This window comes from Suricata suricatta, chromosome 7, assembly GCF_006229205.1.
Source record: "Suricata suricatta isolate VVHF042 chromosome 7, meerkat_22Aug2017_6uvM2_HiC, whole genome shotgun sequence".
NCBI lineage: Eukaryota > Metazoa > Chordata > Mammalia > Carnivora > Herpestidae > Suricata > Suricata suricatta.
The window spans coordinates 32,017,490-32,034,412 of record NC_043706.1 but is presented as its reverse complement, the minus strand read 5'-3'; the positions used below and the strand labels follow the sequence as shown (position 1 = coordinate 32,034,412).

Genomic DNA, 16,923 nt, shown 5'->3' with positions numbered 1-16,923 from the left:
AAAGACAGCCATATGTCGCAAGGCTGCCTGCTGTGACAGAAGAGAGAGGATTGCAATCAGACCGGGGCTCAGGTCTCCGCTCAGCTGCTGACAGGCTTTGTGATCTTGGGCAGTTACCATCCCTGTCCCCTCCTGTTCGGTGGGAGAAAAGTCTCCTTTTCGTGACTGTTGTGAGCCTTCAGTAAGTGAGGGGATGTGTGTACAGGGCGGGGCGCCTGGGTGGCTTGCTTGGTTAAGCGTCCGGCTTCCGGCTTCGGCTCGAGTCATGATCTCACGGTTCGTGGGTTCAAGCCCCTGGAGCCTGCTTTGGATTCTGTGCCTCTCTCTCTCTGTGAGTGGACACCTGTTTGGGAATCGCCAAGGGCTGTGCCAAGGTCACCAAGTCACAGCAGAGGCATAATCATGAGGGAGTGACTAATTCCTTCCCAGAGGAGCCATCATCTGGGATTCAGAGGGACTTAGCTGAGGGCACGGTGCGTGCAGGGGGGGGAGGGCCCGGCACTGTGCACGTGTAACGGCGAGTTGGCTGGGGCTGGGACATGATATGGGAAGTGAGCCGCGAGGAGGGAGAGGCAGGAGGAGCCACAGGAGAGGTCAGCCGAGGGCAGGTGCCTTGGCAGGCTGTTTGAACTTTACTCCGCATGACCGGGAAGCCAACAAAGGTTTTAAAACGGAGCAGTGACTGCATCAGGATGGCCATTTGAGGAAGATGATACTACTGTCTACCAAGTGGCCCTTGTGTCCCGGCCCGTAGCACCAGGTGGGGTGTTCATGGCCTTATACTTCGTCCCTGCGTGGTGTGGGCCTGACAACATCACCATCGGATGGTAAAGAAAGCGGAGGCTTAGGGAAGCAGGCTGCTTTTGAAAGGAATTGGGCAAACTACTTTAAAAAAAAATCACAGGGTAAAGTGCCAAGGAGGTCTAAAGACAACTGTGAGAAACAGTTGTCAGTGGTAAGAGCACGTGACTCTTGATCCCGGAGTCGAGAGCTCGAGCCCCATGTTGAGGGTAAAGATGACTTAAATAAATAAACCTTCAAAAAAGGGAAATCAGATACCATTAAAAAAAAAGATTTCAGGGGGGCCTGGTGGCTCAGTCGGTTGAGCGTCCAACTTCAGCTCAGGTCATAATCTCGCAGTTCACAAGTTCAAGCCCCACATCAGGTTCTGTGCTGACAGCTTGGAGCCTGGAGCCTGCTTTGGATTCTGTGTCTCCCTCTCTCTCTGTCCCTCCCCCACTTATGTTTTGCCTCTCTTTCTCTCTGTCTCTTACAAAAATAAATAAGCATTAAAAACCATTGTCTTAAAGATTTCATATAGGGCCGACCTGAGTGGCTTGGTCAGTTAGTGCCCAACCCTTGATTTTGTCTCAGGTCATGATCTCGTGGTTCATGAGATCAAGCCCCCGGACACCAAGGAGCCTTTTTGGGATTCTCTCACTCCCTTTCTCTCCCTCTCTTGCCACTCCCCTGCTTGCACTGTCTCCAAAGAAATAAATAAACTTTAAAGGAAAGAAGACTCCATATAAAGATATAGTAACTAAAACAATGTGATAGAGAAATAAATGAGAAAACAGAACAGGGACCAAGAAACAGCCCTACGCACAGGTGGTAATCTGTAATGGCCAGAGGAAACGCGCACCTGTGTGAGGCAGGACCAGGCGCTGCAGTGAGCAGTGTTGGAACAACTGACTAGCCAAGTGGAAAAAAAATTAGCTCCTTACCTCGCAGCACACACGAAAGTAAGTTCACAAATGCGTAAAATGAATACATTTAGAATAAAAATACAGGTTCAGTAATACACCTTGGGTCACCCAGGTAGTAAGTGGAGAAGCTGCATCGCGTCAGCCTCGGGGGTCCAGGGCCAGATCCTGCCCCCTGACCCACTCAGTAGGGCTCCGCCCTGGTCCCTTTAGAGTGTAAGACGGGCCAGTGCAAGCAGACACCGAAGGTAGGGAGGTGGGGATGGAGGCTGGAGTGGCAGCTGCTCCCTATGCACCTCACGTGAAGGATTGCAGGGGAAGCAGAGGAGGGACTCCCCCCATATCACCTTGACTCAGTCGACAGGTTGGGCACTGGATGTACCAAGCCCCTGCCAGGCGCCCGTGTGAGAGACCATCAGAAACGCCACACACGTTCCATGCGGGTATAGAGGTGGTCGTGATACCGGGTGGGAGTGAGAAGGATAAACTCAGGCCATAGCAGTGGGGCACTGCAAGTCGGGGCGGGGAGCGTCCGGGAGATCTTCTGTCCGGGCCTCCCGTTTCACAGATCCGGAAACAGGCAGGGTGAGAGGGGACTTTTCTGTTTTCACCAGTATTCTTTTTGGAACCCTGGGCAAAAAATACAGCTCTCTAGATGTGTCGTAAATAACCAACTCCTTTGTCTCTCGGCGTGAAATTATCTTTTTTTTTTAAGTTTATTTTGAGAGAGAGAGAGAGAGAGAGAGAGACTGTGTGTGAACAGAGGAGGGGCAAGAGAGAATCCCAAGCAGGCTCCATGTTGAGTATTTGGACGCCAATGCGGGGCTCGATCCCATGAACCGTGAGATCGTGACCTGAGCTGAAATCAAGAGTCAAACTCTTAACCGATTGAGCCACCCGGGCGCCCTGAAATTTACTTTTTTCCCACTGGTTATCCTGTCCTGGCCACCAAACACCCGCCAGCCAGTGCCAGGTCTAACCCTGTTTTTCACTTCATTACTCACTCATCCAACCATTATTTATTTCCATCTTTTTGGTCCTCATGTTCTTCCCTGCAGCCTTCCTATAGAATCCCATCCCTGAAATCACCCATTCATTCCTGTTCCTCCCTGGGCAAGAGCTGAGCCTGCCCAGAGAAAACCGTACACTGTGGGGTCACCGTGGACTCGTGCCTCCCCTCCACCGAGCCTCCAGTGCCACCCACCAGTGGCCAGCGACAGCCACAGTGACAAGTCGAAAGGCCACTTCTCTTCTCACCTGACTTCACTGACCCCTTCCTTCTCCCACTGATGTCCCCGGCAATACTTCTGATTCTCCTCCTACCCATAGCTTTCAGAGCACAGTTCCAACTCTTTAGATTAGCACTCAATATCTTTTGTGACTTGGCCCCTGCCCACCTGTGCAGACTCTTTTCCTGCTGATGACCTTACCCTTCTTTCCCCCTGGCCCCCCAGAACTGTGTGCAGTGCTCTCCTTTGGGAAAGATCTCCAAGATTCTCTCCCGTAGGTGGGTTGTGGCCTCCTATCCATGCGCTCATTCTGAAGGGACCTCCTCAGGCAGGGAGGGGATCTCCCTGTCTTGATACCCAACTGAGTGCTTCAGAGCAGGTACCTAGGTAATGTAGGCGGGAGGAAGCAAAGAGCCAAATGGTATTTTGGGAACGTCCACGACAGAAGTAAACGTATGCCTCGTGTCACCCTGTACTCTAGCTGACCCCACCTGCCACACACATGCCCCTTCACATTTCCCCAAACCTGGCAAGAAGCCAGTGGTGGCCTGTCCTCAAGGGTCTGGGGAGGGAGAAGTTCGGAGCAGGGGCAGGAGGGAGCCCCTAGTAGTCTCTTCCCTTTGGGATGAGGGCGATGTTCCACCAGTGTAGCACCCACCAAAGACCCTTCCCCAGCTCTTCCTTCCTGCCTTGAGTTTGCGGGTGGGGGTGGGGGGAAGGGGAAGGGGCTTCTCTGGGTGGGAGGAAACCCCCAGTTCCTGCTGTTCCCCTGTCTCCCAGCCCAGGATCCTGTGAACCTAGGGCAGGACCCAGTGGAAGGCTGGTACCTTCCTGTGGGACCTGCGTCTGAGCCCAGCAAGGGAAGCCAAGCTGGGAGTGAGATCTGGGAAGGGCAGAGCAGTTATGGATATTTGCAGCTCGAGGAGTGGAGTCAAGGGTAACCTGGGTTACTTGTGGGGAACTTGACTTGAGAACATGAAGTGGACCAAACTGTGTAACAGCTGATAGGACTTGACCAGCGCTTTCCAGTTTACCCCAAGCACTCTCCCCTTAGTTCACACGCTTCCTTGAACATCTGCTGCCTATACAGGGCCAGGGATTAGGGCCTTGACCTTCACATACACCCTGAGCACGGGGTGCTTTGATCCCCACCTCATTGTTGAGGGAGCTGGAGGCTGGAGGAAGAGTGAAGGACAAGAGGAAAAATAGGTTGGGGGAGGGTCAGCTTCAGAAGATGCAGGAATAGCTTGCAAGTCAGGCCTCTGGTGGTGGCAGGGGCTGGCCTCCAGTCACCCTTTCCTTCTGATGCATTTTAAGACACATGTAGTCCCTCTTCGAATATTCTTTCAGGATATGCAGGCCCGGCATGGGGGGGGGCTCCTGATGGGCCTCCACCTGCTAGCCTTGGCCCTGCTGGGCTTTGGAAGGAGGGTGAGCGCCCTTGCTGATAGTTACAGACAGATTACCCATGCGGACAGGGCCTCTGCAGCTTGGGAGCCTGGGGTGGAAACATCGGGGAGGAGCCTGGGCGGTGGAGGCAAGCTCAGGGCTGGACCCAGGCAGGGGACCAGGGAGGGAGGGGCCTGGAACTTCGGGCAATTTCTGTGAGGACCCTGAAGTGGAGGGAGCCCCAAAACAACAGAGAGGTGGCCTTGCTCCGAGGCCCCAGCCTCACCTCAAACTGCCAGCGACATCACAATGGCAGGAACAGTGACTGTGGGGACCTTCTGCCTCAATCCCACTGGCCGGGGCGAGGCCGACCCCGCTCTTCTGGCCCGTGTCTTCTCAGAAGCTCTTCCTCCACCCCTCCCTCCTTCTGGAGCTGGCCCCCTGCTCCCCCGCCTGGGGGTGCCCACGGGCTTCTGAAAGGGTTGGAAGAGCTGAAGTAAAGGCACAGAGGTGCGAAAACAGAGGGGCTTTGGGCAGAATACCAAGGAACTTACCAAAAATAAGGGAGCCAGTGTGCGAAAAAGCCTGGAAGGAAGCACCCTCTGGAGCTGGGAGCAGAAGTACACATTTTCTTCTTTGTTATGTTGTATATTCTCCAACTCTTGCTAGTGATTTGTTTTTTCGGTGAGAAAGGAAAGCGTCCCTTACCCTTAAGGAGCATTTTATTATTTGCCTAATGTTTGGTGCTTATATGTTATTTCCTTCAACCAACCAGTACTCTTATTATTTATGAGCTGGGTATTATTAGCTACGTTTTGGAGTTAGGGACTCTGAGATTTCATTGTGGTGAATGACTGACTTGAAGGCACAAGAGTCGCCTGTGGTCTGTTCTGGAAACTGTTCTGTGTATACTTGAGAACAGTGTGTTTTCTGTTGTTGGGAGGAGTGTTCTGGAGTCTTTTAGGCCCAGTTGGTTTCTAGAGTTTCTCAAGTACTCTGTCTCCTGACAGAGGTACTGATCTTCTGTATAGGATGTTCTGTCCATTATTTGTTTTAATGTTTACTTATTCATGAGAGAGTGCAACAGAGGAGGGGGCAGAGGGGGACAGAAGATCTGATGCGGGCTCTGCACTGACAGGCTGACAGCCTGTGTCTCGAACCCACTAACTGAGAGATCGTGACTTGAGCTGAGTTTGGACGCTCAACTGACTGAGTCACCTGGATGTCCCTGTCCATTATTGAAAGGAGGCGCCTGGGTGGCTCAGTCCGTTAAGCGTCCGATTTCAGCTCAGGTCATGATCTACCTCCCTTGGGCTCTGTCCTGACAGTGCAGAGCCCACTTGGGATTCCCTCTCTCTCCTTCTCTCTCTGCCTCTTCCCAACTTGCACTTTCTCTCTCTCTCAAAATAAATAAACTTTAAAAAATATTTTAAGAAAAGTAGGGCACTGAAGTCTCCAACTATTATTGTAGATGTGTCTATTTCTCTCTTTACTTCTGTCAGTGTTTGCTTCATATATTTTGAGATTCTCTTGTTTGGTACATAAATAATTGTTACAGCTACTTCATGAATTGATCCTTAAATCAGCATATAACGTCCTCCTTCGTCTCTTGTAACAGTTTTTATTTCAAATCTATTTTGTCTAGTATTAGCATAGCCCCTTGGCTGTCTTTTGGTTACTCTTGGCACGGAATATGTTTTTCCATCCTTTTGCTTACAACTGTTTGTGCCCTTGGGTCTAAAGTGAGTCTCCTGTAAGCAGTATACACTCGGATTTTTAGAAAATATTTTTGACCATTTTAAAGTTTACAGTTCAGGGGCAACAAGTATATTCCTGGGCAACCGTCACCACAATCCATCTCCAGAACTTTTCTCATATCCCCATACTGAAACTCCATACCCATTAAATAATAATTCTCCATTTCCCTCTACCCTACCAGCCCCCGCAATCACCATTCTACTTTCTGTCTCTATGAATTTGATTACTAGTGTATGTAAAGTACTAGGTACTTCATATAAGTGAAATCATAAGCATCTGGTCCTTTTGTGTCTCTTTTTTTTCCAACTTAGCATAATGTCATCCAGGTTCAGGCATATTATAGAGGTGTCAAAATGTCATTCTTTTTTAAGGATGACTAGTAGTCAATTTTCCATTGTATATACATATATATACACCATATTTTGTTTTTCCACTTACCCGTCAGTGGGTGCTTGGGTTGCTTCCAGCTTTTGCCTAACGGGAATAATGCTGCTGTGAGCATGACTGTACAGATACTCGGTGTGTGATTCTCCGGGGCACGGACTCGAGTAGAATTGCCGGATCTGATTCTGTTCTTAATCTTTTGAGGAACTGCCATACGTACTGATTTCTAGAGTGATTGTACATCTCATATTCCCACCGGCAGGACACAGGGCTCCAATTTCTCTACCTCCTCACCAACACTTGCTTATTTAGTGTTTTGTGTTGCTCTGTTATGTTTTAAGTAATAGCCATCCTTATGTGTGTGAAGTTTTGACTTGTGGTTTTGACTTGCATTTAGCATCAGTGGTGTTGAGCATCTTTTCATGTACTTACTGGCCATTTGTTATCTCCTTTAGAGAAATGTCTATTCCAGTCCAGTTAGATCATTTGTATTTATTTATTTCCAGTTAGATCAGTTTTTATTTTATTATTAATTAATTTATTTATTAAGTAGGCTCCACACCCATTGTGGGCCTCAAACTCATGATTCTAAGAGCAGAGTCTCATGTTCTACTGACTGAGCCAGCCAGGCACCCTGGTTAGTTCATTTTAAAAATCTATCCTGGCGGGGTGCCTGGGTGGCTCAGTCGGTTGGGCGTCCGGCTTTGGCTCAGGTCATGATCTCATGGTTCGTGGGTTCGAGCCCTGTGTCAGGCTCTGTGCTGACAGCTAGCTGGAGCCTGGAGCCTGCTTCAGATTCTGTATGTCCCTCTCCCACTGGCCCTCCCCTGCTTGCGCTGTCTCTATCTCTCAAAAATAATTAAAAAACATTAAAAAAATTTTTTTAAATAAAAAAAAAAAAATCCATCCTGGGGGTGCCTGGGTCACTCAGTCGGTTGAGTCTCTGACTCTTGACTTCAGCTCAGGTCATAATCCCAGGACCATGGGATTGAGCCCTGAGTTGGGCTCCACCCTGAGCATGAAGCTTGCTTAAGATTCTCTCTCTTCTTCTCCTCTCCCCTACTCGTGCTCTGTCTCTCTCTGAAAAAAAAAAATTAAAAAGTTAAAAAAAATCAATTCAGCCAATCTGTTTTCTTATGTGTATAATAAAATATACATAAAATTCACCATGAAATATACACTTCAGTGGCATTAAGTACATTCTTAATGTACAATCATCACCAATCTCTGACTTTTATTTGGTGAACTTAATCCATTTACATTTAAAGTAATTACTGGGGTACCTGACTAGCTCAGTGGGTAGAGACTGTGACTCTTAATCTCCAGGTTGTGAGTTTGAGCCCCATGTTGGACATAAAGCTTACTTTAAAAATATAACAATAATAATAATAGTAAATAATAAAATAAATGATTACTGATGTTGAAGGATTTACTTTTGCGATAGTGTTCTTTTCTATATGTCATCTTCTTTTGTTCCCAAGTCCTTCCAATACTGTGTTCTTTTGTGTTTGATTTTTTCTAGTGTACCATTTTGATTTCCTGTTCATTTTCTTTTCTGTATATTTCCTACTTGTTTTCTTAGTGGCTACCATGGAGATTATAGTTAATATCCTGAGATTAGTAGCTAATTTATCATCAGACACCATGAAGGCCTGAAACCAGTAGGATGATATATTTAAAGTACTGATAGGCGGGTACCTGGGTGGCTCAGTCCGTTAAGCATCCAACTCTTGATCTCAGCTCAGATCTTGGCTTCAGGGGTCATGAATTCAAGGCCCACACTGGGCTCTGCACAGGGCATGAAGCCCACTTAAAAATAAATGGAAGGAAGAAAGGGAGGGAGGGAAAAAAGGGAGGGAGGAAGGACAGAAGGATTGATAGGGTGCTCCCTGTGGCAACACATATGTGATAATTGGAATGATACAGAGGAGATTAGGGTCGCCCCTGCCCAAGGGTAACATGTAAATTCATGAAGCATTCCATATGTTGAAAGTTACACATACAAAAAAATAAAGTACTAACAGTATAATTATATTTTTGGTATGTAACTCCTTTTTTGTTTCTTATATGATTTAAAAGGCAGATGCATAAAACAAGAATTATAAATCTATGTTAACATGTACACAATGTATACAGATGTATCTGTAACAATAACATAAAGGGGGTATGGAACTGGATAGGAGGAATTAATATATGCTATTGAAGCTAAGACGGTATTGATTCGATCTAGATTGTTATAAATTTATCTATTTCTTGAGTGCACTTAGGTAATTTGTGTCTTTCCAGGTATTCTCCATTTTAATTAGGTTGTTGGATTTATTGGTATAAAGTTGTCCCTAATGCCCCCTTACTAGTTTTTTATTATCTATAAAATCTGTTGTGCTGTTATTCTCTCACTTCTGATATTGGTGATTTGTATTTCCCTGAGCATTCTGGCTAGAGGTGTGTCTCTTTTGTTGATAGGCAGCTTTTAGTTTCCTTTATTTTTCTGTTTTCTTTTTTTAAATTTCATTTTCTAATGTTTTATTTATTTTTGAGGGAGAGAGACAGAGACAGTGTGAGCAGGGGAGGGGCAGAGAGAGAGACACAGAATCTGAAGACAGACTCCAGGCTCTGAGCTGTCAGCACAGAGCCCGACATGGGGCTTCAGCCCAGGAACCTTAGCCGAAGTCAGACGCTTAACCGACTGAGCCACTCAGGCGCCCCTATTTTTCTGTTCTCTATTTCATAGATTTCTGCATTGATCTTTCTCTTAGTTTCTTTTAATTTTTTTAAGTTTCTTTATTTTTGAGAGAGAGACACACACAGAGCCCAATGCAGGGCTTGAACTCACAAACTGTGAGATCATGACCTGAGCTGAAGTTGGAGGCTCAACTGACTGAGCCACCCAGGCGTCCCTGATCTTTATTTTAGTTTCTTCTGCATACTCTGATTTCATGTGGAAGCTGGTCACTGACATGACATCTATCTTCCTGCCTTATTCCTCCCTTCTTTTTTTTTAAAAGGCTTTTAAGGGGGGGCGCCTGGGTGTCTCAATTGGTTGAATATCTGACTCCAGCTCAGGTCATAATCTCACGGCTCCTAGGTCCGAGCCCTGCACTGGGCTCTGTGTTGACAGCTTGGAGCCTGGAGCGTGCTTTGGGTTCTGTGTCTCCCTCTCTGTCTACCCCTCCCCCACTTGCTCACACATGACGCGCGTGCTCTCTCTCTCTCTCTCTCTCTGCAAACAAATAAGGAGTCAGATGCTCCTTTAAAAAAGACATTTAGTCAGGGTGCCTGGGTGGCTCAGTCGGTTGGGCCCAGATTGTGATCTCATGGCTTTATGGGTTTGAGCACCACAGATTTGAGCCCAGAGTGGGGCTCTGGACTGACAGCGTGGAGCCTGCTTAGAATTCTCTCTCTCCCTCTCTGTCTGCTCCTCCCCTACTCACGCTGTGTCTGTCTCTCTCAAAATAAATAAACAAACAAACAAAAGGGATTTAGTGCCATAAATTTCTATAATGGAGGTGCCCCACAAGTTCTGTGTTGTGTTTTCATTTTCATTCAGTTCAAAATATTTCTCATTATGTTAAAAAACATTTAAAAAAATTTTAAATAATCTCTGTACCCAACATGGGGATCAAACTCACAATTCTGAGATCAAGAGTCACATACTCTACCAAACGAGCCAGCCAGGTGCCACTAATTCTTTTTTTAAAATATTGATTTTGATAAAGAAAGCATGAGAGGGAGAGGGAGAGGGAGAGAGAGAGAGAATTTCAAGCAGGCTCCACACCATCAGCCCAGAGCTCAACACGGGCCTCAATATCACAAACTGTGAGATCATGACCTGAGCCAAAATTGAGAGTTGGACACTTCATTGACTGAGCCCCCCAGGTGCCCTCCTAATTATTTTTTGATCCAGAGGTGAGTTACTCATTTTTCAAACATTTGGAGATTTTCCAAGGATCTTTGTTATTGGTTTCTTTTCTCTTCCTTTTAGAGAGAGAGAGCGAGAGAGAGCGAGCATGTGCTCTTGGGAGCAGGGAGAGGAAGAGATTATAGTCCTCCCAGCTTTCTTCTGACTGCATAAACATCGTGTAGTTTCTCTATCTTTTTGCTTTTACCCTATTTGATTCTTTATATTTGAAGTACATTTGTTGTGGGCAGCATATAATTGGATCTTGCTTTCTTATCCACTCTGATAATCTCCGCGTTTTAATTAGGTTGTTTAGACAGTTTACCTTTAATGTCATGACTGATATACAGTTGACTCTTGAACAGCATATGTTTGAACTGGGCAGGTCCACTTATACACAAACTTTAAAAATATATAGTATAGTACTGTAAATGTTTTTTCTCTTCCTTATTATTTTCTTAATATTTTCCTTATTCCATTTACTTCCTTCTAGGAATACAGTATAGGGGTGCCTGGCTGGCTTAGTCAGTAGAGACTAAGACTTGATCTTGGGGTGCTGAGTTTGAGTCCCACATTGTGTATAGAGAGTACTTAAAAAAAAAAAAGAGAGAGAGAATACAGGGGCACCTGGGCAGCTCAGTTGGTTGACGTCCTACTTCTGCTCAGGTCATGATCTTCCGGTTTGTGGGTTCGAGCCCTATGTCGGGCTCCCTGCTTTCAGCACAGAGCTTGCTTCCTATCCTCTGTCCCCTCTCTCTCTGTCCCTCCCCCACTTGCACTCTCTCAAAAAATAAAGCATTAAAATAAAGAAATAAGAGAATACAGTATATAACATATACGACATATAAAAATATGTTTTGTCAACTGTTTATGTCATTGGTCGGGCATCTGGTCAACAGCAAGCTATTTGTAGGTCAGTTTTGGGGGAGTCAAACATGGCTGCTCCTAATCCCATGCTGTTCAAGGGTCCAGGGTAGTTAGGTTTCAGTTTATCATCCTATTTGTTTCCTAGTTGTCTCATCTGTTCTTTGTTTCCCTTTTTCTTTTTTCTGCTTTCTTTGGATTACTTTTTTATTTCATCTTATTTATTTTGTTGACTTATTAGCTATAACTGTTATTTTATTAGTTGTTTTAGGGTTTATACTACACACCTTTAACTCACCACAGTCCACTTAAAATTTTTTATCTTATTTTATTTTTTTTTGAGAGAGAGAGACAGAGTGCTAGCAGGGAAGAGGCAGAGAGAGAGGGACACAGAACCCCAAAGCAGGCTCCAGTCTCTGAGCTGTCAGCACAGAGCCCGATGTGGGGCTGGAACCCACAAACCATGAGATCATGACCTGAGCCGAAGCCGGACGCTCAACCGACTGAGCCACCCAGGAGCCCTTCCACAGTTCACTTTTAAGTGATATTATACAACCTCATGTATATCTGAATCTTACTGTATTTCCATGTCTTGTCCAGCCTTTATGGTGTTGATATAATACATTTTACTTTTGCATATATTAACTTGAATCCTTGTAAAGTTGAGACTTGTTTTATGGCCCTGAATGTGGTCTATCTCTGCAAAAATTCTCAGTGCACAAACCCCACAATACATTATCATTTTTTATTTTTTAACACAATTATCTTTTTAAAAGATGTAAGTAATACGAAAAAAACTTGCTTACGTATGTAGTTGTCATCACCAGAGCTCTTCATTCCTTTGGATAGGTCCATATTTTTATTTGGTACCATTTTCTTTTTGCCTGAAGAACTTCCTCTAACATTCTATGTAGTGCAGGTCTGCTAGTGATGAATTCTCTCAGTTGTTATATATCTGAAGATGTCTTTATTTCACCTTTAGTTTTTATTAGCTCCACACTCTAACCAACGGAGCTAACCAGCCACCTGCTCACCTTTAGTTTTTAGTCTTTATTTATTTAATTTGAGAGTGGAGCAGGGCAGAGAGAGAGGGAGAGAGAGAATCCCAAGCAAGCTCTGTGTTGTCCGTGCAGAGCCCGATGTGGGACTCAAACTCATGAAAGACGAGATCATGACCTGAGCCGAAATCAAGAGTTGGGCACTGAACCAGCTGGTCCAGGCTCCCCTCACTTTTGTTTCGGAGAGATGTTTTTTAACTCCAGTATGGTTACTATGCAATGTTATATTAGTTTCAAGTGTACAAGATAGTGATTCAACAATTCCACACATCGCCCAATGTTCATCACGACAGGTGCCCTCCTTAGCCCTCCTCACCTGGTTCCCCCATCCCCCCACCCACTCCCCTCTGGTAACTATCAGATTGTTCTCTATAGTTATGAGCCTGTTTCTTGGCTTGTCTCTCTTTTTTCTTTTACTCATTTGGTTTTTTTCTTCAATTCCATATGAGTAAAATCATAGATTTGTCTTTCTCTGATTGACTTATTTTGCTTAGCATTATACCCTCTAGATCCATCCATGTTGTTGCAAATAGCAAGATTTCATCCTTTTTATAGCAAAATAATATTCCGTTATATATTTATAGCACATCTTTTTTTTAATTGTTTTAATGTTTTTATTTATTTTTGATAAAGAGAGAGACAGAGCATGAGAGGGGGAGGTGCAGAGAGAGAAGGAGACACAGAACCGGAAGCAGGCTCCAGGCCCTGAGCTAGCTGTCAGCACAGAGCCTGACGCGGGGCTCGAACCCACAAACGTGAGATCTGACCTGAGCCGAAGTTGGAGGCTTAACCGACTGAGCCACCCTGGCGCCCCTAGCACATCTTCTTTATGCACTCATCTATCAATGGGCATTTGGACTGCTTCCAAAATTTGGCTATTGTATGTTTTTGAAAGATATTTTTGCCTAATGTTCTGCCTTGGGAAGTTTTCACTCAATACTTTACATGCTGCTGCACTGCCTTCTCATATATGGTTTTGGGTAAAAAGCTAATGTCATTCTTTGTTCCTCTGTGTATTGTTTAAGATGATCTCTTCATTATGGATTTTGAGCAATTTGATTATAATGTACCTTTGTGTAGTTTTCTTCATGTTTCTTGTGCTTGGGGTTTCTTGTGCTTCCTGGATCTGTGGGTTTAGAGTCTCCGTTAAGTTTCAAAAGCTTTTAGTCATTATTCCTTCAAATATTTTTGTCCCTCTTTTTCTCTTCTTCTGGGCCTCTCATCACCCATATATTAGGCCACGGGAAATTGTCCCACAACTCCCTGATGCTCTTGTAATTTTTTTTCTAGATTCTTTCTTCTGTTTCATTTTGGATAAGTCTGTTCGAATGCCTTCATGTTGTTTCCCTTTTCTTCTGCAATATCTAAGCTGCTTTAATCTTATCCACTGTGTATTTCATCTTGGACATTGCAATCTTCATGTCTACAAATTCAATCCAGGGCTTTTTTCATATCTTCCTTGTCTGTCCTTAACTTTTTGAGCATGAAGAATACGGTTACAACTGTTTTATTTTTATTTTTAAAATTTTAATGTTTACTTATTTTTGAGAGAGATGGAGAGTGTGAGTGCAGGAAGGGCAGAGAGAAAGGGAGACACAGAATCCGAAGCAGGCTCCAGGCTCTGAGCTGTCAGCACAGACTCCAATGTGGGGCTCAAACTCACAAACCATGAGATGGTGACCTGAGCAGAAGTCGGATGCTTAAGTGACTGAGCCACCCAGGCGCCCCTGTTATAACTGTTTTAATGTCCTCCTTAGGTCTAACATCTGTCAGTTCTGGGTCAGTTTCAATTCATTATAGATTGTATTTTCCTGCCTCTTTGCATGTCTAAACATTTGTGGATCCAGTTTTATTTATTTATTCATTTATTTAAGTTTATTTATTTTGAGAGAGACAGAGACAGTGAGGGAGGGGCAGAGAGAGAGAGAGAAAGAGAATCCCAAAGAGGACTTGAACCCACAAAACCATGAGCTCATGACCTATGCCAAAACCAAGAGTTGGACTCAACCAACTGAGCCACTCAGGCACCCCTTTATGGATCCATTTTTAAAAAATATTTATTTAATTTTGAGAGAGAGAGAGAGAGCGCACACGCGGGGAGGGCAGAAGAGAGTTGGGGCAGAGGAGCTGAAGCAGGCTCTGTGCGGACAGCAGAGAGCCCACCGTGGAGCTTGAACTCACGAACCATGAGATCATGACCTGAGCTTAAGTCAGATGCATAACAGATGGAGCCACCCACGTACCCCTGAATCCATTTTTTTAAATGGATGCTGCACAGTTATGAATGTTCCTTTATTGGGGGCTGGGTAGTTTTGCATTCCTATATATCTTCTTGGGTTTTGTTCTGGAATGAATTGATGTTACTTGTCAACAGTTTGCTCTTTTCGATGGCTGCTTTTATGATTTAGGAGGTGGGTCCAGAGTAGGGGGACACAAGGATGAGCAAGGCATTCATGGAAGTGGATATGTAAGCCCAGGCACTCGCCATAGCAACACGTGTAAGGGAACAGTCAAAACCTGATCAGGGTGGCACAGTGCAGCCTCCGCTCTGCCCTCTCTCTCCCCTTCCTGAGCTAGCAGCAGCATGAAGAGAGCAGAGAGGGCTGGAGTATTCCTTGGCTGGGATGGGGGGGTACCCTCAGGGGAGCTAAAGCCTTATCACTGGAACAAATCAGGCTTCACATAAAGACTCGGAGAAGCTGCTGTTACAAAGCTACCCAGGAAGAAGGGCCCGCCTGTCATTCCATTCTGCCTCACCCTTGCTGCTCACACCAGGGGCCTTGGGAAGTCATCACACTGCCCAGGGTTTCAGCTTACTCATTTGTAAATTGGGGTCACCCCACCTGCCCTGCCTCGCTCAGAATGGTGTTCTGTCCTGGCAGTAAGGGAAGCGTGCTGAATTTCAGACACTGAGACCTCTACGTACTGGCTTACCCAGCTGACTGCTACGCCCAATCCTAGAAGACCCTCAAGATTTGTGGTCAGAAGCTGTGAGGATGAGGACAAAAGTTGGACATGTGAGAAGCCAAAGGAGTCTGGGTCTAAAACCTATTATTTGACCCTAACCTTGCAAGATGAGGCAAGCCCAGGGGCACCTGGATGGCTCGGGCGGTTAAGCCTCTGACTCTTGATTTTGGCTCAGGTTGTGATCTCATGGTTCGTGGGATGGAGCCCCATGTCGGGCTCTGCACTGACAGCACAGAGCCTGCTTGGGATCCTTTCTCTCCCTGCCCCTCCCCTGCTTGCATGCAGCAGGTGCAGTGCTCTCAATATAAATAAACATCAAAAATATATATCTAGGAGGCAAGCCTGCCCCCAGAGGTGGCTTCCTCCGTCTGCCCTCAGGTCTGGGATGGGTGGTCTCCTTACTCTTCAGACTCAAAAGCCTGAGAAACCCCAGGGAATCCACCTGGAGCCTTCCAGACCTGGACATCTCTGTCACTCCTTTCCTTTCATCTCTGATTTCCCACCAGCCAGACGATGGTGTCTGAAGGCAAGAGGCCAGAGTTCTCAACTGCCTTCTGGTTCTCAGCTGGGTCATCTCTGCATCAGACCTGCCCTGATCCAACCTCCTTCGGAAGGGCCGGAGAAGAAAACACACCAGACCAGACCAAGTGGCTCAACATGTCCATGCCACTGGCTGTCTCTCTGGCAAGAATAAGCCGGTCCAGTTTATCCCTCCAACTCCAGTAGCATCCAAGGACCCTGGAGGGCCTCCACCTGGGTCAGCTCCCACAACTTTTGTATTCTTGGCTGGCTTCCATCACCTGCCCATCTGGAGTTTTCGGAATCATGTGTGATTGGGAATGGAGGTAGGGGTCCGGTACAAAACTACACACACCGACCTGAGGTAATTGTAGATTCACATGCAGTTGTAAGAAACAACAGAGATCCCTTATATGCTTTGCCTAGCTTCCCCCAGTGCTAATTTTTGCAAAACGATAGTGGAATACCACAGCCAGGATTCCTACATTGGTAAACTTCACCCACCATTTCTCCAGTGTGTGACATTTTAACAGACCACGAAAGCTTTCAAATTTACCTGTTTCTCAAGTGGATTGTGCCCCAGGGGGACTGCACCGCGTGGCTCCACCTGTGTTCCTGAAACCCACAAAAAAGTTAACGGGGTTTGTAACAGGGCATGATATTCCTCGATTAATCGGTACATCAGCCTGTTTTACAGACGTTAAGACTGAGACGCAGAGAAAGGTGGGTGGGTAAGTGGGCCCAGGTCCCACGGCAGGGCACGGCCTAACCGGGCTTGCCTACTCTATCTGCCCTCTGCCACCAGGAATTGGGAGGCTTGGAAGGCGAAATAAACACTAATGGAGTCCTGGCGGGCCCGGGGCAGGGTCCGGCCGTGAAGGGAAGTCGCCGCACGCCTAGGTCAAACTTCAGGGCGTGGCTTGGCCCTACACCTGAACTCCACCCAGAAGGGTGAGCCAGCCCGACGCCACACCTTCCCCACCCACCTGAGCTCCAAGGCTCGGGCACTCGTCGGGTGTCCCACCCCGGGGGACGCCGGGAAGCAGCCCCAGCCCCGGCCCCGCCCCTCCCCGCGCACTCTCCTCCCCCCACTGCGCAGCGCTCGGCTGCCCTCTGCTGCCGCGGATGGACCCTGCAATCTGGCCCGTCCCCGC

The 16,923-nt window shown here is 46.4% G+C and overlaps 1 long non-coding RNA gene and 1 other non-coding gene across 2 annotated transcripts; one reads left to right on the top strand and one right to left on the bottom strand.

The window, feature by feature from the left end:
* Positions 1-7,504: 7,504 nt before the first annotated feature.
* On the bottom strand, positions 7,505-16,801 carry LOC115295756. The gene is made up of 3 exons (XR_003910565.1): positions 16,756-16,801; positions 16,326-16,384; positions 7,505-7,543 (listed from the first exon to the last, which is right to left on the bottom strand). It is a non-coding gene; the product is annotated as an uncharacterized LOC115295756 (long non-coding RNA).
* Positions 8,346-8,452, top strand: LOC115297291. Its single transcript, XR_003911387.1, has one exon. It is a non-coding gene; the product is annotated as a U6 spliceosomal RNA (small nuclear RNA).
* Positions 16,802-16,923: the final 122 nt, after the last annotated feature.